The sequence below is a fragment of the Phyllostomus discolor genome, chromosome 3 (genome assembly GCF_004126475.2).
Source record: "Phyllostomus discolor isolate MPI-MPIP mPhyDis1 chromosome 3, mPhyDis1.pri.v3, whole genome shotgun sequence".
Classification (NCBI taxonomy): domain Eukaryota; kingdom Metazoa; phylum Chordata; class Mammalia; order Chiroptera; family Phyllostomidae; genus Phyllostomus; species Phyllostomus discolor.
The window spans coordinates 60,159,114-60,183,063 of NC_040905.2; the positions used below are offsets into that span (position 1 = coordinate 60,159,114).

At 38.7% G+C, this 23,950-nt stretch overlaps 1 protein-coding gene across 1 annotated transcript in view; it reads right to left on the minus strand.

Moving 5' to 3' along the window:
• Positions 1 to 20,905: 20,905 nt before the first annotated feature.
• LOC118499366 (serine/arginine repetitive matrix protein 2-like) overlaps positions 20,906 to 23,950 on the minus strand; it is a 191,596-nt gene continuing 188,551 nt past the window's right edge. The window contains exon 8 of the mRNA XM_036020071.1: positions 20,906 to 21,794. The gene's annotated coding sequence lies outside the window, so the exon portion shown is untranslated. The remainder of the gene's footprint in view (positions 21,795 to 23,950) is intronic.

Sequence of the window (23,950 nt, forward strand, 5' to 3'; positions counted from 1 at the left end):
TCTCTTTCAAACAGCAAGAGGAATTCAGAACAATAAGTTTTTAATCATTCATTCCATAACCCTTTGAAGCTGTAAAACTTACTATTATTCTCATAATAGTAAAGATTACTAATTAATTTCCCTAGAGACTTCTTTTAAGCCTTCTGAGGGGGCGGTTACCTTTTTTTCAACTTTAAACAAAATTGAACCAAGCAAAAGTTGTTTATTCATTTTTTGTTTTTAAAGGGAATGATGCAGTGATTTTCTTATGTTTTCCAAATTAACTGCCTTTGGTAACTAATTCTTATCTTGAGTAACTCTCAGCTTGTTTCTCCTCTTCAATATCAAAGACAGTGTGGTTCAGTATTTAACTAACTTTTTGAACTACAACAAACCCCCAACTCTGGTGGGTGAGAAGTAAAGCACCATCCAAACCTACTTCCCTCCTGACAGATACAATGCTTTCCCTCTTAATTCAACAACCTAAACGCTTATTCAGAATTGTTCCCTAGTACAAATAGTCTTTCTTACCCCATTTGGAATTTAGCTATCAAAGTCTGAGTTAATTACCTCCTATGTACCTGACATTACTTTATGCACTCTGACACATATAAAAACAGTAGAAAGTAATATCTGCTTATAAATGTTGCAGTGATCCCATCAAATTACAGGGTTGATATCTGCCTTCCTATGAAGGCCATATATTTCTCTTTCTCAGAGCTCCAAACTTCCTTGGGTCACCAACTTTTGCAAACTGCATTATCTCCCATCTTTTATTTAAAAAAAAAAAGACATTCAAATGGCAAAAGCAAAATAATAGTAATAATAATAGTGAATAATGAGCCATGGGAGGAAGGAACCATAATGCAGAAGTGCTGACTCAAACCCACTTGCTATTCTAAGAGATCATGAATTATAGTGATACAAGGGCTTATTCTGAGACTCACATTTATTTATGTGATTATTTATTTTATTATCCTTTTTGATGACTTCAGTTACTCCCCACTTCTGGGATATAGAAAACTCTTCAGAGTTTCTGAGATGGGTAGGAACGACAAAGAGGATGTGAAGCCTAAAGTCTTGTAACTCAAAGTGTGGTGCCTGACCAGCAGCATTAGCATCACCTGAGACCTCTTAGAGATGCAGAATCTTGGGCTCCACCCAGGCCTACTGACTCAGAATCTGCATTCTAACAAGATCCACTGTGTGACTCCTCCACATATTAAAGCTTGAAAAGTTCTAGTCTATAGCATTTGATAATTTGAAAAAGCTTTCAAAACTACCTGAAGTTCCTGGTTATAATTTCTAGAATGTGAAAGACAGAATTTATAATGCATGTACACGTCTACCCTGCAGTAGAGCATGAAGCCCTTCTGATTTGTGACTGAAATAAGAAGGCATCTTATAAGATCTGTCTCTACTGATATGAATTGTCTGACAGTGAAATTTTTCACGTCATACATGCTTCCACTGAAAGAAAAGAATTTATGTGCTTATCAAATTTAAAATAGTTACATTTATTTTAATAACACTTAACATGAACATGAATTATGCAACTCCATTAAGGAAAAAATAAGAAAAATAAAACTAGTTCCTATAAAATAACCTTGTCCTCCAAATGTGCCCAAAATAAAATCTTAGACCAGTATGACTCTCCTTTTCCTCTTTTCCAATATATCCTCTTAAATAGATTTTACTTTGTCTTTCAGGCAAACTTACCTTGCCAAAGAATGATTTTGTGACATGCTTAAATCCATATGAATCATTCATTTACAAAATGGCCATGAATAATAAAGGAAAAGAACTCATTTTTTTCTAAAAAATTTACTTGTGGTGATAAAATAGACTAAAATTGGACTATTGCAAGGGTTAAACTTACACTCCTTGTCCTCCAAAAATCTAATGAAATTTGGGCCTTCTGGGAAGGATGGAGAAAATTTTATAGAAAATGAAGACTCTAAGGAAAACAATCTCCATGGGTAGTTTAAGAGGAATGAGAACCTATCTATAGCATTCAGGATTTAGGTTAAAAAGGAGGAAAAGTTTCCTGATAATTAAAATTATTAAATGCATAAATTAGTATTATATGGAAAGTTAAGAGGATACAACATGAATAGAGCTTGCCTCCTTGAAATCACAGTGTTGATTTATTCTTACTGGGGCTCTTGCTTCAACAATAATTGTTGTGCCCTAACCAGCATGGTTCAGTGGGTTGAGCATTGTCCTACAAAGCAAAGAGTTGCTGCCTCAACTCCCAGTCAGGGCACATGCCTGGGTTGCGGGCCAAGGTCCTAGTTGGGGGCATGCGAGAGGCAACTGCTCAATGTTTCTCTTGTACATTGATGTTTCTTTCTCTCTCTTTCTCCTCCCCTTCCCCTTTCTCTGAAAATAAATAAAATATTTTAAAAATTAAAATAATAATTGTTATGATGATAATGATGATGACAACTGAGCACTAACAGTATACCAGGCACTGTGCTTTGTACTTTACATGACTAGCAGCTACTATTACTGTACTCATTTTACAGTTGAAAAGACGAGTCTATGAGGTGTTCAATGACTTATCCAAGGTCACAAAGGAGGTCTGTGGTAGGACCAGGATTCATTCTCAGGCAGCTGTCCTAAAGAGTCAGCACACTGAACCACTCTACCATACTGTACTGCCTCCTGATGTCCATACATCATGACAAACCAGACTGGAACCACAAAGATTGGTTCACTTGGTTTGCTGCAAAGATATTTAAGGAGAGACTGCAGTTAATGTTGGGAAAGGCATTAACATCCAGTTAACCAGGTGCTTTAAACATCTCATTTGCTCCTTGTCTGCTCAGTGTGTTGCCAGACACCAGGCACAGCCCACGAAGCTGAAATCTAATTCCAGCTGCCTCAGGTTGTCCATATGCCATCCACATGTCCCTCGCCATATCAACACCCAGAAACAAAGCAGTTCTGGAGACATTCTGACCCTCATTCTCTACTGCACTAACCCACCACAATCTGTCAACATGTAGCAGCTTAGAACAACAAACACATCCCCCCTCTCTCAATTGCACAGCAAATGCCAGCTCTTCCCTTGGCCCCATCTTTAATCAGACCACTCTCACAGTATTTTATTTAACTTCTGATTTGTAGAGTGGAAAGGCATAGTCCCTTTAGAAAAAGCCAGGTATATCCCATTGTCAAGGCAAGAGATTGGAGTTAGGAGTGACAGGGAGCAAGGGAGATATTTACATGGGGCCTCCACTTCATAAAAGGCAGCTCAGTTCCACAAGAGAAAGAGATGAGTACAAATTGAGACTTAACACAAGATAGCAGAAAAGAGCTGAGAACTAGTGCAGAAGTTTTACACCTGACTATTATGAACTGCCTTGTGCTGGAAGAAACCACATATTATTTGAAGACACTAAATACCTGGACTTTATTGGACTATTACCAGTAGCTTATTTTAAAAGGAAGACACTGAACTGACCAAATACCATGGAAATGACTCAAATGTTTACAGGAAGCTCCAAATACTCTAATGATTTAAGTAAATTCAGATAACATTTCACCTTAGAGGTGTATCACTTATACATAGAGGTTTCACAATGGCTTTCTTGGTTATAGGGAAAATTACTACTTTATGTATTAACTTGTAAAATTGTATTTTTATTGTATAAGAGTCTTCCTGCAATAAATGAGACATCCTGTTTTTTCTCAGTGACTCACCCTACAAATCAGTTTAACATCTGTCTCTGTGCTGTAGCAAATGAGTAGAAGGCAAACTATCTAAAAAGAATGACAAGTTCTCTCTAGAAAAGTGTTATTCACCTTTGAAACACATGTTCTTCTTTGATATGTATCAAAATACCTGCCTTCTTTTAATGTCCCACAAAATTCAAAGAAAAATGAATATTGCTATTTGCACTGAATTAAAGAAATGAAACAAAGTGATGCTTTGTCTTCATACTGCACCACCCCTGCTGCCATTATGATGTTGGAAGGGGCAGTGAAGGGATGTGGTGCAGCCCAGCCTTCTTCTGTTGGAAGAATCATTGCTCTTGTACTCATCCTGAAATACTGCTGGATTCTAGGTACAGGAAATATTCTCACTGGCCAAATCACAACGTTCCAGTCTGGTTCACTCTCACTGAATACCCGTAGCCTTATGAGAACCTAATGAAGGCACTAAGAGAAATACATAAACTCTTTTAGTTTAAAACTAATTAATTCCTAGAAAGTTTTGCAAGGTATCTGTTAGTCATTCTAATTCTTGTGAAGTATTTCTAACATTACCCATATTCTATAAATTGTTGGAACATTTTACAGGTTGTCATTTTCTGTCATTATCTGAATTAAGGAATTTTTTTTCCTGAAACACACTCAACATATTAATAGTTCTTAAGAGCTACATCATTTGTCTATTTGGAGTGAGAATGCAGCATGGCATTGAAGAGGTTAAGAACAGACCTCCCCAAGATGTGCTACTACAGCATATGGATTATTTTGAGCCAGAGGCAATCAAGACCCTGAAAGACCAACAGAAACTTTTACCACTTCCTTAAAGAATCTAAACTGGGGGCCTTGTTCATAATAAATTATTGCCAGAAATAAGTTTTTATGACCTATATATAGGGAAAGGTAAACTACTAATTACTGAACATCTGTTCTTCTTATCTTTCTGTGAATGACCTTCCTACCCTCTGAAACCCCTGAGGCCTTACCTCATCCTTAACTCAGATTGGTATATATACTTCATTTAAACTTTCTGCTTCTGAACTTCTCATGTATGTGGGGTTCCCATACATATGTATGTAATTAAATTGGTTTATTTTCTTTTGTCAAGCTGTCTGATGTTGATTTAACTGTTACACTAGCCAAAAAATCTAAAATGGTAGAAAAAAATGTGTTCCCCTCCCCCACAGTGTTATGGCAGATTCCAAAAGTCAGATACACCCATGTTCAAATCCTGAATCTGCTGCTGACTGTCTGGGTGACCTTGAGCATGTTACTTAACCTCTCTGTACCTCAATATCCACACCTGTAAAATGACCTTAATAATTCCTCTCTCTCAGTACTATTGTGAGAGCTAAAAGAATATATAGGGTCCAGCACACATAACACCCCTTTTGAAATACAAAATCTTTTATTACAAAATCTTAAGCATGTAATTCTGTAACATAATATTATCACACTTGCACGCGCTATATGACACTTTAGGTGAAATGTTCAAATTAAAACTATAAATTGTTATACCCATATTATTACCCTACCAACCACACTCAAGCAGGCCTTACTTCTGCTGGACCCTGTATTTAAAGCCCCTTGCACAGTACTTGGAACATAATAGGTACTTAGTATAATTTTTGTGTATCTATCAAGTTATAGAAAAAAATTTTGTTATTAGCATGATTTTTAATACACATGACATTGGGTGTTCTTTAAGAAAGAGAAAATATTTTGAGTTTTTTTAAATGAAAAGTACTATGTGTCTAGATTTAATGAAATTTGACTTTTACTATCATAATAGTAATCATTTTGAATGAAATTGAAATATTGTTACCTAGGTAATACCCAAAAACAAATTCCCCAAGACTGAGTGAAAGGAGATGCAAAAATTACTTTGATAATTGCCAACTTGTTTTTAAATGTTGGTTTTCTTTTCACATTATATAAATTAACCATACAGAGCCTGCCACTAATGTATTAAATCTTTGTATTTTCCAATGCACCAACTAAAGTTAATTTAGAACAGTTATCTAATACTACCAAGATACCACCAGCTTCAGGAAATCTGTTTTTATTTTCTTTTTATTTTTTTCATTTTAGCTCCTCCACACACATGGTTTGATCTTTCATTGGTCACGGGGAAACTCATTCTCCTAGCATGAATTCTTCTCTCCCTACCCTCCCCTGCCACACTCTGCTCAAGAACAAGGGGGAAATATGCCCCTGAAGGTGCAGGGCTCTGCCATTCCTGTTTACCACACCCTACAGGACTAGAAACACACAGAGTATTACAAAAATAGAATCTAATATGTGAGAAAATTTTAAATGACAACATTGAAACATTTTCTCATCAACCCAGATAAACTATGATTAAGGCCATGTTTATGTATTGCCAAAATGTCCAGAAGAAAACTGACAAATTCAACCATCTTGATATTTTGTTATAGGAGATCAATCACTGTGTGGTAAAGAAAAAAAAATTCATTCTATTCCATGCTAAAAGATGCCATATGGGGGATGGGACAATATACTAACTTTTTATTAAAACACAATGGGCAAATAAATATTGAAAGTTTCCCTTAGAATTTAGCATTTAACATATGTGAAAGTTCTGGCATTCTACCTACCCAATACAATTGCTTAATAGATAACAATTGAATACCAACCCAAATTTATCTTCAACCTGCTATCCTGTGTCTGATGTACCAATTTATTTGATCAATCTTATAGCTACCTAAATAATTGCTTTAATATTCTACTTAGAACCTCTCCATGTTCTTATGCTCTAAAAAGAAAAAATAACTCTCAGAACAGTAATATACTGAAGTTTTCACATTTCATTATAAAGCAGTAACATATATGCACTTTCTTTTTTCAAATTTTTTAAAAGATTTTATTTATTTATTTTTAGAGAGGGAGGGGAGGGAGAAAGAAAGAGAAACATCAATGTGCAGTTGCTGGGGGCTGTGGCCTGCAACCCAGGCATGTGCCCTGACTGGGAATCGAACCTGCGATGCTTTGGTTCATAGCCCACGCTCAATCCACTGAGCTATGCCAGCCAGGGCTATGCACTTTCTTACAAATGTTCATGGAACCAGAAACATGTTGGGTGCCTTACATTTGATCTCAGCGCAGTAATGCAGCCAAAATAAAAAGCTGAGTATATAAAGCACTAAAAAATAATGATAGTGTTTGCTGTAGGTCTGAGTTAGTAGCTTAGGAGAACTGTATTGTATAATACGCATGAGACTTACTTCCTTAAAAATCTTCTTAATGTACCCCAAAGTTACCCATAAAGGCAGCTGTCCTTTCCCCTCCACAAATTCTCCCAAACTATTTCCCCATCTCACCCCTGTGCTAATTCTCTCCACCTCTTACTTTTCTCTCCCCTCCTTTACCCTCTTTAGAAGAGAACAAAAGAGGAAGGATTGAAAACACTGGTATGAATGCCCTTGACTGAAATCCTTGGAGTTCGATGTATTCAGAACTCAGAACTTTTTTTTTTCAGATTTTATTTAAGGTGAGTATAATGCAAAATATTGCCCATTACATCAGGGTCTGGAGGAGCACACTAAAATCAAGCACATTATTATTTAGGAAGTAAACTATATGTGCATTTGTAGTAAGTGAAATAAATAAATATTATACATAGACCACAAGCTCAGGTCAGGTTTTGAACCAAATGAATTTCCCAAGAAGAAAAAATAAAAAGAGCGAATTTTTGGTTTTCAGAGATTTGGTGGTTTCAAAATTACAGAAGAGATTATAAATCTATACTTCTAAATTAATATTTTTCTTTGATTCCTACCACATTTAATTTTGTTAACAGTCAACTGAGGTTATAAGAATGATGGAATTGTGTTGTCAAAGAGACAGGTGATTCACTGAGTACCTGGCATATGCCAGGTACTATTCTAGGCACTATACCCAGAAAACAAAGAAGATGAAAGTCCTGCCCTCATGGTTCTTGCTTACATTGGGGTAGGGGAACAGATATAGTTAATACACCAGCAAGCAAATAAAAATATAGTTTAATATCTGATAGTTAAACATATGATAAAAATAATAAAGCAGAGAAAAGACATGAAGAGTGACTGAGGATTGGGGGTGGTGAAGAAAAGCCTTTCTAAGAAGGTAGCATTGAAAGGCAAGATGAAGTGAGCCTCTGACTTTCTGGAGGAAGAGTGGTCCCAGCTAAGGGAACAACAAGTATAAAGCTGGGTCAGGTTGAGGTCTGTGGTGGCGGAGGTGCTGATTGAGGAAGTCAGTGACGCAGAGCTCCCTGAGGGATAAAGAGAAATAGGGGAAGTAAGGTCAGAAGAAAGGCATGGGATCTAGGAATGGTTCTTAAAATGGGAATGTGGTAGAATCGGGCAAGTGGCTGGAGCCATAGTTGGCTGCAGGCGATGGAAGGAAGATAGCCTGGCAGTGATCAGGGGCCAGAAGTAGGAGTCAGGCAGGGATGAGGATGAGGTCAGCAAGGTGCTGCTGTGCTTCAGGGAGAATGTGAATCTCAAAGCAAGTATGATGGGGTGACACAGGGGGACAGGAACACAGGCACAGAAGGTAGAGCTCTGTCCTGAGAAGGACAATCAAGGAAATGGCATGAACAGACACAGCTTCTGGACCTTGTGGAACAAGGTGGAGGCTTAGCCCTAGGATGAGAGAGAACCCACTACCCAAAGCTGGGCTCTTGGGCAGAAAAGGTCTGGCAGCCTGGAGGAAATTAGTGCTGAGTTAGCCAAGAATTTACTGTCCTCCCAAACAAGTCCAGGGTCAGTCCAGCTAGCTGGGGCAGGGCCCAGGTAGGTGGAGAACGGGAGCTTTACAAACCTCTTCCCCTGTTTCCGAGTTCAAGGGTAGAGTTTCTTTATATTTGCTTTTCCGCATCCCTAAAGAGTCTTAAAAACATCACAGAGTCCCAGGAAGACCAGAAAAAGTGCTCTGCACCCACTTGATCAATGGATTTGATGACAAGGGAAGGAAACAGCTGTGGTAGTGATACAATAGGAAGGGTACGTCCTTGGGAAAAGTATGCTGGTCTGTAATAATAGATGAAAATGGAAAAAAGAAAAACACTGGCCAGCCCAGAGAAACAATGACATGCTCGTGACCAGCGTTGGTAATGGTAATAAGAAAACAGCCATGACAATGATCATTATTATCAACTTCCATTTATCAAATTCTGCTATTTGCCAGGCATTTCACATATGATTTCCAAACCTCACAGCTAGATAGGTGCTGTTATTTCTTGGTATTGTTTACTGCACTGAGTGTGGACCCAATTAAGAAATAAGACCCAAGGATCACACTAATGTAAATTAAAATGTCAATTTTAATCCTGAAAAACAGAATGAGAAAATGTGACTTGGATTTAAAATCAAATGAGGTTTGTAATGTCTATCCCTGAAAGGAAAGGCTTCCTCCACAAATGTAAGACCTATTCCTGTAAGCTTACTTTATAGCAGAAAAAAAATTCCACAGAAAAAAGAGGAAGGGAATGAGATCAAGCAAACTACCTGATCAATAAATGATTCCTTGTGCCAGTGGGAAAAGTGAGAAAGGAAGAGGATGAAACAATTTTTCCTTCGCTATTATTTCCAGGGAGGGCAAATTCCCTCCTTTGTAAGGAAGAGTAGGCGAGAAAAAACATTTGGTCTTATTATTCGCATTTTATAGACAAACCAACTGCAGTTTTGAAGTCTAACTTGCCCAAGTCATAGAGTTGGGAGGTAAAAGAGAACTCAGGATTTGTCACTATGTCACATGAGAAATTAACTTATTGGAGAGAATACAAATACAAGAAGAGAAAATCAAGCACACCTGTCAGCACCCACAGCCTTTGTGCGTATTTTGGTATAGGTCCTTCTGCCTTTACATGAGATGGCCTGTCTGAGAAAAGGCTTGAACCGGGTTACTACTGGGAAATTTCTGGGGGGAGCTGGAGGACAAGAGTATGGGGGGCAGGGCCCAGGGCTAGGAGAATAAAGCTAGTCAGTAGACCCGCAGACTCTTGAGACACACCAATCCTAACATCTGCCTGCCAGAAATCCACCCTCACCTTGGCAGCCAGCAGCTGACTCCCTCTCCTGCCTCCTCCACCTGAATGGCTGACTGAGGGCCCTCCCTTTCTCTGGCACCTGAAGTCAGAAAGCTGCCTCATCCATCATACTCCTTCCTGTTTCCACGGCCTCATACCTGTGCTCACACTTGTTTGGTCACTCCTCTTCTATTCCCTAGGCACCTAGTTGTTAGCAATTGCCTGGTTTTGGACTACTTCCTCATTTAGACATCTGGAATTGGAGGCTTCTTTTTTAAAAATATCTACCTGGTTTCCAGCTCACTGCTTGCTCTGATCCTCATTCTTTTGTTGCTTCCCCAGATACTTCTAACACCTGGCTTTCAGAAGTAGGACATTTCCATTCCAGCCTGCTGACCTCTCAAAACCAGGTTTCACCCAGAGTCTAACCCATTCTCACACCTACCATTTATCCAGACTCTTTTCAAGACTTGGATATCACAGTCCCAATGCCCACTCAACATCCACAATCAATTAGTAACTGTCAACATCCCCAGAGTCAAACCAGTCTTTCCCACTTATATCAAAAAGCCTGGTTAGAAAACAAGGATCAAAGACATTTGCAAACCCATATATCTTATAATTGGTTCTTATTGGAAAGTGTCATCTGTTGCCTGTCACCAGGAGTAGCAGTCAGAACAGTTCTGCCTACCACACCTTGGTTTCTGAGTTGCCAAGGAAAACACACTGCGGCCAGGCACTGGATGGAATGACATTTTATTCACATAGACAGAGACAGAGCAAGATCAGCTTCTGTAGGGGGCTTCAGTTTCCCATGGCCAGTGGTCACTCCTGCCAGCCTCAGGACCATTGGCTGGCATGCACACTTCTTGTGCCACAGAATGTAGAACCCTGTCCCGTCCCCACCAGCAATAGATTATAACTGTGGGGTCGGTGGGGTTGGCCAGGTGCCGTATGTCTCAAGCAAAATGAAAGAGCATGTATGGAGTCTGAAACAGGGAAAGATGTGCCCACACAAGGTAATCAGTCCAGCACAGGCTGTGAGGACTCTTGATCTCTTGGTAAAGAAGGTTCCAGGCCCCAGGTCTACTCTTATGCACACAGGAGACTGCCTTTCCCAACAGTTCTACTTCCAGTCACTCTACTGAGAAATTGTATTATTTGTATTGAGTCTACAAAGGTGTTCTCATTCCTCTTCTCATAGAAATATAAGTGTATCTTTGTGAATGGAATATTTTTGTAAGATATGGATTTAAAATATTTTTCTGAATTTGTTTTCAGCACCAACTCTGTATGATACAAGTTCTCTTAAACTTACCTGAGGACCTCACTTCCATTCTTCCTGTAAATAAACCATCAACTTGTCATGAGACCATAACCTAAGTTCCTGAGACTGTCACAAGATTATAAACACCAAATGGAATAAATCTTATTGGAAAAATTAGAATGATTAGAATTAGAATGATTACATTAGAATCAAATCAATAATTAAGTTAAAATTGCTGATTTGGAAAATTAACTACAAAATGTCTTTGCCCTGGCTAGTGTGACTCAGTTGGTTGGAGCGTCCTCCCATAAACGGAAAGGTGGCAGTTCTGATCCCAGGTCAGGGCACATGCCTGGGCTGCAGGTTCAGTCCCCAGTTTAGTCGCATGTGAGAAACAACTGACTGATGTTTCTCCCTCACATCAATATTTCTCTCCCTCTTTCTCCCTCCCTCCCCCCTCTCTAAGGTCAATAAGCATGTCCTTGGGTGAGGATTTTTTAAAAATGTGCAAATCAGTGACAACACTGAGACCATGACTAATATGTTTATAAGTTTTCTAGAAAGAACTTAAAGAATGGGTGTCTAAGCCCGCACTGTGGCTGTGTCCCACGTGCCTTCTGTAGAATGAAGAATTCGTCTGCTGGGCATTTCCAGCTACAAGTTAGTGCACACAAACTGCCCCTGTCCAGACATACTTCTGTCCTGGAAGCAAGAGCAATTGGACCACAGAATGTGAATTCGAGTGGAGAAGGGGGTATAAGTTTAAATGCCTTCACTGTCCAAATGTTCAGATTCAGGTGGTTTTGGGATGTGTCCCAAAGATCTTAAAGAACTTGGAAAAAAATCATCAGATCATTGAAATGCACCCTATTTTGAATTCAACTTTGAAATCACTTCTTGGAACTGCACGAAATAGGAGCATCTTTAAACTTGTTGCATACAATCACATATAATTAAGTAAGCACCAGATTCATTTAGCCTGTAGAAGACTAAAAGAATAATGTGATTTTACTGAGTAAGCATGTGACTTACTGAAAGCTAAGTCCCTGAAACAGCACCTGCAGTAGAACCATCTCCAGGGTCAAAATGTTAGCAAGGAGCTAAACCCACAAATTTCTGAAATCTAGCAGGAGGTTAATTTGTCCTCAGGTGTTACTGAGTTGAGCTGAAGAATGACCTCAAGAGATATGTTTACCACTACTGCAGTTTCTTTTAACACAGAGCGCTCCCCACCCCACAAGAGACAGGCAGAGTGGATCTCTAGAAAATCATATGGTCTTCCTGGCCAGGAAAGTGGCCTTGTCCCATGATCTAACACCAACAGTACCATATTCATCCACATAGTAGGGACTGATATACAAAAGAGGTTTTTCTTTGTAGTGCAAAAAAAAAAATAGATTCACTTTTCTTTTTCCCTGTTCAAATGTGTGGGATTTTATAGCACAGAGTTAGACCAGCTCAATACCTGATTGAAGTAACCCAAAGAGGAGGATACAGAGGGAAGGCTGAATTCAGAATGGTCTGTGAAAGTACATCTGTTTTATATGAGACACACAATCTGTCTCATTCCAACCTGTATTTCTGGGTCACTTGAGACATTTAAACTGCACTTATAATTAACAGCTATTTTTAAACAGCGAAAAAATAGAGCACTGGTAAGGTACAAAAGCATTAAAATTGCCCCAGTTTCGCTTTTCAATAGGACACACCACCGCAATATGCTTCAAGATCAAAGAGAGCTCAGAGAAAGAGAGAGTGAGAGAGAGAAAGAGAGAGACGGGCCGATCAGTGGGGATAAATTGTTCCCATTATGATGGTGCAAGAATAGGGTTCTTTCAATTGAAACAATTTAATAACCACATTCATTACATTGGTGTCCACTTGGTTTTATCTGAGCAGTTTTTGCATAACTGGGGAGTAAGTTCAATTGAGCTTATTCTCTAGAAATTAAGATGTGCAGGGTTTGACATTCAGAAATTAAGCACTAATAGTCGACCAAGCAGTTGCCTCGAGATTCCCCCTGGACATAGTGAGATCTGCCTACCACTAATTATGTCAAATGCAAATGCATTCTCTAAAAGACCTGTCCCCAATTTTCATTAGCTCATTTTAAGGCAGTTAAGGTTAGTTAGGGTGATGATGGGATACCAGAGTCTCTTCTTGGGAATATGTTCATAGAATCACTGCAAAACACCACTTTCATAGCATAAGTACAGCATTGCCATCTGTAAACTTGTTTTTCCCTTAGCTACCAACAGAGGAAATCTTTTAGAACACTCTTCTAATATTCTATGAGATCAAGACAACCCAACAGAATCACGACAAACACTGGAAGTGCTGGTTTGACAAACAAGGGGATCATTGATTTAAAAAGAAAAGTCACTAATTTTCCAGGGTTGACTTCAGCTGTGGATATCTATATACTAGAAAAAGTGTTGGGTATTTTTTGCCAATCAGCTTTCCTGAGAGTGGTTACATTTGCCAGTTCTCAACTGCACTGTGGAGCATAATGTGTCATTTGAAGTGTACTTTATCCTAAAGTGCTATTTTAAAAAGATATTAGGAATGAATGGAGCTGTAGAAATGCATACAGAAGAAACTCCAGGGTTTACATATCATGTATTAGACATGCACAATCTATTCCTGTCTGCTACCCTCACTAGGAGCTAAATCATGTAGAAGAACATTTAAAAGACATTTCCCAGTATACACTAAATCCTTCTTTGTTTTCTTATTGCTGCCAAACAAGTGGAGAGTAAAGAATTGTTGGAACATACACTGGGTGGCAACTTCCTAATAGCTGCACTTCTGCTTTCCTTCTTTCCTCCGGAAGACAAAGTGTAAAAACACAGAAGTTGCCCTTACCTCTACAAAAGCTTTTAAATTATGGCTTTTCCAGGAGCAACTGCACTTCTCTCACTAGACCATTTCCCCAGATGGGATTTGCAATATAAAACCACCATAGATTGGCTTATTGAGGAAAGGAGATAGACTTGTACAAATCACTGGAAAGATAAATAAGCTATAGAGATCAATAAATAAAAGCCAGGCAGAGAAAAAAAAAATCAAACTCCAGCATTCCAGACCAATTAAGATGTTATTTACTGCCCATGTGATTGTAACTTCGATGCTCTCCTTCCTCGTTTTCACACCATAGGCATTTGTTTTGCTGAGAGAAAGATATATAACTGATGTGTAAATAGAAAATGATATAGATAGATTTTATGTCCCATAAAACTGTTAATCTGTGCTCCACATTAAATATAAAGTACATTTTTTATTTAGACACTACACTGGTATAATTAAAATAAAGTATGCTAGCTTTATTTTTTCAGTAAGTCATTTCCAACCATAGAGATCAAATAACAGTGCAACAGCAGCATGAAATGTGGTTATAATAGCCTGAGACCACATTTCCCGAGACTAAAACATGGGAGATAATAGTGTGAAGGTACAAATTAAATGCAAATAAAACAGATTCCCTATTGTTGCTAATCCCTGGATTGGGTTTCAGTGGGGAAATTTAGCTGCAATGTTTAACTTCTTTGTATGGTAATCATTGACATGTTATCAGTTACATTTTAAGATCCTTGCTGGAAACTATCATTGAAGGATTTAAGAAACCTACCTGTCCACCTTTCAGGATGAGAATGAAGGTGGCTTGGAGCAAACCAAATAAAAATATACTGCCCAGACTGCCTCCCAGACACTTATGGCAGTTGGCAAACACTCATTGACTTGTTTCCTAATTGATGTACATTTTTGTGGCAACCTACTTCTATTCACCAGCAGAAGCTCTTTTTAATTTCAGAGGTGTGTCAGCATGTCTCAGCAAGATCCCATTTTTGAGGGTGACTGCCCTGAAAACATCTCAAATTTTAACACAAAGAGATTTACAGGGTCGGCTTGCATTACGGTTTCTGGTTTTCTTACACTGCAATAGCCTATACACCATGGAAATCAAATGTGGCTGATATAATATAGATGTTTTTTAAAGTCAAAAATATGATTTAAAGTGAACTTTGCTACTAGTGTTTGAAGTGGTTGCTGAGTGACTGGCTTCGTGGGGTTTTAAAGTCCACTAATATAAATAGCTGTTCTGATGAGGTATGGCCTTATTCTAGAGCTTTTGGTAAACAATCTCTAATCTTTATATAAAATGACATTCGTCTTATAATTCTATAATTCACAGCTCTCAAATTTCAGGAAAGTTTTGGGCATGTTGCATTCTATACTATCACACACTACAACTACAAATGCCAATAACAGTGTAAGCAAAGCAAATAAATAATTTTCTTCCTTACTTCCCAAAATTATCAGAGACTACCAAAACGTCTCTGTAGTCCCTTCCTTACCTTGAAGGCTTATACATCTGAAAGAATAGAGAGCCACATTTACACACCTCATTCTTTTTCTTTCTTCTCCAAAGTAATGTGCACATAGTTCCAGAGGCACACAGGATGATGAACTGGTGTGCAAAGAAACCGTCAGAAGATCTGTTTTTATTTATTTATATATAAGAAGAAATAAAGCTTTATTAATAATGTGTACAATGTTATATAATAGTAGTATAGTTTAGAAGAAAATGTACATGTATAGGGATGTATACTCAACATTTTTAAACTACTTTCATGCATGATTTTTAAAGTTTGGAGACTGGTAGGCTGGGGACTGCTATTAATCCTTCAAATATCAGTGTTAGAAAGAAATCTCAGAGATTCCATGTGGCAGGCAGGCTCATGCCTGTCCCTAAGATGTCTAAGTTTTGTTCTCCAAAGCCTGTGAATATATCTTCCATGATAAAGAGACTCTGCAGAAGTGATAAAGGATATGGACCTTGAGATGGGGAAATTATCTTGGGTTATCTGGATGGGCCCAATCTAATCACTTGAGTTGTCCTAGGTGGAGGACTTTTCTCGGCTACTTCTGAAAAGGGTCAGACAGAGTTATGTGAGAAGTATGTCTCTCACCATTCCTTGTCTTGCAGATCAAGGCAGAGGCCATGAGCCAAGGAAAGCAGGCAGTCCCTAGAAGCTAGGCAGTGTAAAGGATTCTCTCCTAGAAAGTGATTTTAGCCCAGTGAGAACCTCTTACCTGCAGAACTGCAAGATAATAAATTTGTGTTATTTTAAGCCACTAAATTTGTGGTAATTTGTTATAGTAATAATAGGAAACTTATACATCACATTTGCCATAACAAATTTTGAATGCTGGAATATTACGACAGATCTGAGAACTACACCAAATAGATTCAAGTTATAATTATTTTAAACATTTTTCATCAACAGCTTGGTTTACATCACTACAGGAACAAATAGCAGTGAAGTGTGACATGGTAAGTTGATGAAATGTTATTTGCATAAATGAAAATATACTGAAACAATCTCCTTGGTCAGAAAGAGGTGAGAGTTTTCAGATATGATCTTTGTCATTGTCGGAACATTTTCTGCAGTGCCACAAAATATCAGAAGACAATAAAAAAGCTGACCTTGGAATAAGTTGCATTTTCCCCAAATCTAACACAGTTGGAGGGTATTAAAACTCATTCCTCAATATTTGAACTTCAGAAGGTAAAATTTCCAGGAATGACAGTATCGTGCTGGAAACATTAATGTGCCAGCAAGAAATAATATCGTTCTGTAGGAGGTAATAAAGGCATGAATTATGTCAAATTGTATTTGGTTCATGGATGTTACTGTGCTTCTTCTTATGGGCAGATACAGCTAACAGACACAAGAACACCTGCCTGTCTCCCTCAGAAAATTACAGTCATGTGCACAAATATCAGTCTAAGAAATTAGGGGACCGTTTGTGGCAAAATGAAAATGTGCTGTGTTATAGATACACCTTCTAAGGATATGGGATGTCTTGTTATAGCAGAACATAATTTTCCCCTTGGTCTTTCTCAGAGTAGAAAGAACCATTAAGCCATTTACATTACAAGTGGTGGCTTCTACTTCAGTTAAGTAATATAATTTGCTAAATGAACTTGCCGCTATGCTATATAGTGCTCCATTATGTATTCTAGCCATTAATTGGTTTGAGGTCATCGGCCATCTCCGTTAATGTGAGGAATCTATTCTTCTTTAAGTAAAATGTTCACTAGAATCTCCTATTGAAACGGGCCAGAGTCAAACAATATGCATCATTATGCATGTGCCAGTATACACGTGTATCAATTTCCCCGCATTTATTTATTTGGGGTAAGAAAACAGAGTCCATTTTGTAAGTTTAAAGACAGTATTTACAAGTGTCATTGTGTACAAAGTTGTTTAAAAGTCTGAGGAAAATGTGAAACTCCATAAGCCTCATTGTGACTTAACCCTTTCAGGGCTATAGCACAAAGCTTGACGAGCTGCCTTTCTCTCCTTTGCCCCGTCTGCAGATGCAGAGATGGCACAGCAAACAGAACCATCACTTCTGCTACAACCTGGGTAATAATGTGCTCAGTTAATCTCTACAACATAGAGTCATCCTCTCAAAAAGTAATTCACTTCTTTAAAAACTGGAAGGAAAATAAATATGGTGCAGTAAAATTGTTGAGTAGAGGAATCTATCTGGACATTTCACAAAACATTTCATTATGCTGACAATTCCCAGAAGTACTCTCAAGAGTGCTTTAAGCTGAGGATTACTGCACTGGAGCTGATGGACTTTTTTTGTAGCCCCTTTAAAAGGCAGTGAACCGTTTTTCTATTTTATTTAAATAATGCCCCTTAAAATGGATTTTTAGAGGTATAATAACTCCTTAAGAGTCAGTTATGCTAAACAGTTTCTCTTGATAGAAATGTTGTAAAACTCGTTAACTGCACAATTTCAGATGCCGGCTTGGTGAACACTAACTGACATGTGAATGGCCAGAGTTTGTAAAATAAATTGCAATAGTTGTTGTATCACACGGCTAGCATTGCACAAGCTGGAGGCCACAAAGGGCTCCAACCTGACAGAAAATTACTTCAAGATGAATGAAAAGTGCTTGTTTCTCTTTATTAGTTTTTAGAGAACAATGAAAATGTTGAATTGTTTACAGAGCGCTGATTAAATGTGGTCAGTGGGGCCATGTCCCTACTGCTAACTGTTGGCCTCCCCCTCCCACTGGCCCTCAACCTACACACTCACAAGCCACATGGATCCAAGCACCCAGCCCCCACCCCTTGCTCCCTGCCACATGCATCTTCTTATAGGCTATTATGGCTGCACATCTGTGTGTGAAATGTGCTCATTCTGACATTCCACTGCTGCTTGGTGCTGCAGAGGCCTTTGTTGGGTAAAACACTGTTGTCAAGCCTAACAAGCAAGTCATGCAATTTGCTGGACACTGCACCAGAGAATAGCCCAGGATGAATTGCTTGGTCCCAAACAATGCTCGGTTCTATATTGGAATACATATGTATTTCTTTCATTGTGCAGCTCTACAAAAAGTCATGACATTTTGTTTTCATAAGGTGTTGATTTAAAAAAATATGTTGCTAGGGTTAGACTACCACAAAATAGCCCATTTGTTGTATTTACTTAGGATAACTACTGCCTTATGGCTAAAGGAAAAAGGCATGAAGTGCTTTAATTGGTCATTTGTGGTCTAAATCCCATTTATGTTTTACCAGAAAGCACAGTGAGAGGGAAGAAGGGCACTAGCTACCATTTTAGCTGTTTGGTTTGCTTAAAGGCTTGGTCAAAACCAGGGCATTTAGGAGGATGTTGCGGAGAGCGATTCTCACTTTAAGTTTCCACAAAGTAAACAGCCCTTGATGGAAAGAAATATGAGAATTCATTAATAAGCATATGCCAAGCAGGAAGAAAACAGTCTTTTAACCAGACCAACCTCAATTAATCAAATCCAGAAGATGCTTTGGTAAACTAAAAAATTAAGGAAAAGCAAATCACTGCCATTTCAACTCAACACACAGCCTTCCATGGCCCCTCCCCTTCCTCGCTCCCAACCTCTCCCTTACACACACGTGCACGCACACATGCACATCAGGACCTCAGCAGTAATCGGGAGCAGTTCAGATGCTATTTGTGGCATTCTGACACAATACAAAGCACACACCCCTAACGTGCGAGCAGGATTCTCTCCCCCTCTGTGCAGAACATGCATTCTGAGCCTATTATGTGTATAAACAATGGCATATGTAATTACCTTTCTAGGGTGGCAATTATTCCTCAGAATCAACAACCAGAGTTAAAGCATGTTCCCCAAAAGACATTCGGGGATCAATTCTGGGTCAATTACATCAGGCTTTGATTTATCACATGGTGTCAGGCCATGTGAAAAACAAAGTTAAAAAAAAAATATGAAACCTTATGAGGTAAAAGCTAAAGGTTTGATGCAAACTAGTTTGTTCTAAACTTTGCTTTCTCTCAGTTGCTCTGCCTTCCCCCATCCTTAAAACAACTGTGATTTGCTGGTTTTTTTCTGTTAGTTTGCCGTTTGGGAATACTAAATGCAATGAACCTGAACTACATCCAGAATGGATCTGCACCCACCCCCACCCCTCAAACACCACCAGGTCCTGAAAATTCCTCCTGGGATGTAGCAGAAGGTAGTGGTTAGTAGTTCAGGCTTTAGAATCTGAGGGACCTGCATTTGAATCCCCGTGATTTAAGCAAGATACATACCACTGTAGGGGATAATACTTCCAGTGGTTGTTGTGAGGTTTAAGTGAGATAATTAAGGTAAAGCACTTAGCTCAGTGTCTGGACCATCATGAGCACCCAGTGAATACAGTGATTGCTCTTCCATTGATCAGCAAGCCAGAGGAGAAGTGGGGCAGCCCCTCCAAAGGCCCTGCCCCTGTGTAGAGTGGGACAAGGGCCAGGGGAAGCAGAGTGGATGCTGGTACAAACCACAGGGATGAACTGGTGAATCCAAAATAGCAGTTAAGATCCCCAGTGTAGAGGACAAGACTAAATATGAAGTATCCAATTGATTTGAACTCTAAGTAGACTAATTGTAAACTACAAACTAATGAAGGTGCTACTCTATTAGCAAGGCCCCTCTTTTAAGGGCCTTAAGAATCACAGATGAAAAAAGCTACTTTGCACACCTTGATCACCAAGTATTTACTGAACACATACCTACTATGCACCAGGCACCAGGAATATAGAGGTTGTCCCTCCAAAGGAAATCTCCCAGAACAGAAAATAAATATCTACATCTTAGTTGAATACAGGTTCATAACTCAGATTTCCTGAAAGCTACTTCATGCAAACTGAAAGTGACATGACAAATATACAATATCACCATCAGGAGATTGGGGGTTGGGCGATTCATCTTACTAAAGATGAATCATATTACTACAGTTATTGGTCAAATTAGAGCAATTCCTTACTGAGAAGCAAAATAAAAGTTTTTAGAAATTAAACAAAAAGGGATGGTATGAGGATTCTCATCAAATTCTTTAGGGAGCAACTCAATACCCCACTGAAAGAACACTTTAAATCCATTTTATATGGAGCAACATTATTTATTCAATAAGAGACAAACAGCATTTACACAATTCATTTCTCAGAAGACACACAATGCTATTGGCAGTATGTATTGGCAGCTTAATTAAGAAGTCTGTTGTTAATGTTAAAAAGCTGGCACATTTTCAATTCAGATGGACACTACTCAACACAAGGACATGTCAATTATTGCCTGATACATACTAAAATGTGTCACAGACACTACATAAAATATCTAGTGTCCACAACTATATTAGTGTCTTGACACTGGAAAAATCATGACTTACTCCCAGATCAGAAATAATTTTTTAGAAAAACTGTATAGTTACTCAACTTATAGAGCATAAAAGATAACACCATGAATACTGAAATAGCCAGATTTTCATAGAGACATTTTCCAAGTTTGTTTGGCTCCTTCCCTGCCCTATCTTGGGTCCATGAGTAAGGATTCCCAAGTTTGATCCAAACCTTCCTCTTCTCCATGCTAATGATTCACAGAGAGCAGCAGGTTCCTAAAGCATAGAAGGTAAAGAAGAAGCCTATAGAGACAACAGATGTAATTCATCTCCCCTCTTTCCAAGAAATGCACAAACACAATACAGTTTTCCAACAGACAATCAATAGCTAAGGGGAGTTGGAATTTAATTCAAGTTGACTCCAACTATAACGTGTTACTGTCTCTAAAGTCTACCAAATATTTAGTGAATCGACAAAAAGGATCCTACCTATCAGAATTCAAAAAACAAATTGAATTAAGGTGTCCTGAATTGTTCACAATAAGAGTTTTTGGTTTTATTTTGTTATTTATTAAGGGAACTTAAAATACTTATAGACTATATGTTTCCATTTGTTCCCTGTCTTGGAGACACAATTAACAGCAGAAGGTTTTCAAAAATGTGCATTGAAACTAATTTTTAATCCACTGAAGGCAGGGACCACATCTTATTTGTTTCCCTCATTTTCCTTCCTCTATTTTATAGTGATTCACACATAGTAAGTACTCAGCTAAGTTGAAGAGGCAATGCATATTTCAATACAAATTAATTTGGAAGGGTTGCACTGATTTAAGGAGCAGCTGGATGAAAGGGATAGGTTTAATCTTTCCTGATTTCTGGCTGGTGAGGCACACTGTCTTGTAACTTCATTTGCTGAAGCTTGCTTGCATAACACCTGCATCATTAACTGCTGGCAACTGTGGCAATCTTAGCATCTTGATTTGTTTCCATTTTTGCTGAAGGGAGCAAGATGGTTCTCCAATGGTTGTTTTTCCAATAAGAAAATGCATAAGGTGACTTGAAGCAGGTACTCAGTGAAGCAGGTATTCAGCCTACCCCTGTCCTACAGACTGTACATCTGCAAACAAAATTGAAACAAATTATTAACCCAAGCTTAAGAGCAACTTCTCAGTACAATGATTGGGCTTTTGGGGAATCACTAAAATTATTTAGCTCAATAGTTTAAAAATATAGTAAGAATACAGGCTCTTTTGTGGTGATAATGCTATTTAAAGTTTTCTGTCCTTACCTTAAATTAATGACTTTGAAATCCATGCCACCTGCAGGCACAGATCTGGGGTAAAAGAATCAGAAATACCACGTATTTGTGCATTTTGAAAAACAAGTTTTCCCTACCAAAGTAAGGATTCTGTATTTTCTTTCCTTCATTTGATAAACAGGAATAAAACTCCTCCTGAGATCCCAGGCTCTACCCCTTCGTGAATGAAGTCCCTGCCTGTGCCCCATTATCTACCACCACAGTGGCTGGCTGGGCAACGGCTGCCAATAGAGAAGCCTGTGGGGAAGCAATCTGGACAGGCAGGAGCACACTTTCTTCAGCAAAGGCTCTGAGCCAACCAGCCGGATAGAAGAGGCATGTACACACACTTCAAACATCAACTCCAGTAGCAACCCCCGCCCTCATGGGGGCAGCATAGAAAGATACAGGTAAGTCCCACCTTAGGTTTTTTAGTCATATCTATGCCCATGTATATTAGTAACACTATCTTAGACCAGGAAAGACAGACATCTTTGCAAGAAATCTTTCTATTCGTTTACATGCTCTCAGGCTACTGTCTTTCTGAAACATTCCATTGCAGACCCACTGTAGTGAAATATAAAGGCAACAAACACACAAGTTAGTTTAGCCCTCACACTGAATTTACTTATGAATATACTTTATTTATTTGGGTTTTTAAAAATAGGCCCAAAGTAATTGTATATGTGTTTAAAATGCTCTTTAGTTCATGAGCAAAATGTCATACTACATGAACATTTAAAATCCAGGTGTAATCACTTTAGGTTTTTCCTTCTCTACCCATTATATCAAACTTGTCACTAAAGCCTGTTACTTCTTAATTTGAAAGTGTTTTTTTCCCAGTCCTCTTCTCTTCTGAATTTCTACTAAAACTTCCCTCTCCTTTGTCAGACCCTGTCCTCCTCATCCTGGAATGTGACAGCCTCCTGGGCCCAGCTAGGTCTCCTCTGCTGTAGCCTCAACTCCTTCAAAGTGATGCTGCTTCCACTGGGACTCCACTTCTGCTATTCATTTCAGAATCCCTCTGAGTGAGGGTCCCTGGAGTATCCACTTAAGAGGCTCAAAGTGGCAGTGACCTTCAGCCCACCCTCATCAGTAAGGCAAAAGAGAAGCAACCTCAGCCCACCAGATAGCATGACTGGAATTTCTCTTTTGGCTACAAATACACTGAATTTGCTCCACATTTCATTATCATTTCTCCCTCTATTTTCCTACTAACTCCAAACACACTAGCCCAATCTTCAGAACTGGGCTACTGGGCCAGAGCTTCTGCCCTGACTAGATTTCCCATTTTCTACAATGCCTTGTGCCTTGCCCCAAACCTAAATCTACTTCACTGGAGGCCTGATACAACCCCACCCCAGATTCTATTCAGGACTCCAGCTGCTGCCTGGGACCAACCCTAGGGCCGCCAGGCTCTCAATCCCTCATACACCTAATCTTGACTTCCTCCTGTTCCCTGGTAACCTATATTGCTGAGATCCTACATAGGAACCCCCTCTTCCCAGATCAGACAAATTCTAACACTACAATGTGTTTACAATATCTATCTCTTATTTATGCATTCATTTGTCAATCACTTATTAATTTATTAATGAAGTAATCTTTACTTCATTCCATTAAAAAATTAGAGATTAACATTAACGTAGTTTTTTAAAATATCTTACATGACTACCTATAGTCTAACCCCTGCCTGATTTTTTGAGGTATTCCACTTCATTTCCTAATCTCCAACATGAAGTCTCTGCTTCCGACACAAAGATCTACTGCCCTCTAAGCTCATTCTGTATCTTTGTTCATTCCCTTTACTCTACCTTGATTAGCTCTGCCTTTTTAATCAACTTATTTGTGACATAATGTAAGTAATATTCTCCAAGAAACAAATCCACATTGACTTATCCCTTATTGGGATTCCTCTGGAATAATCAATATCCCACAGTTTAAGTACTTGGTTTTCACTACATGTTTTCACATAC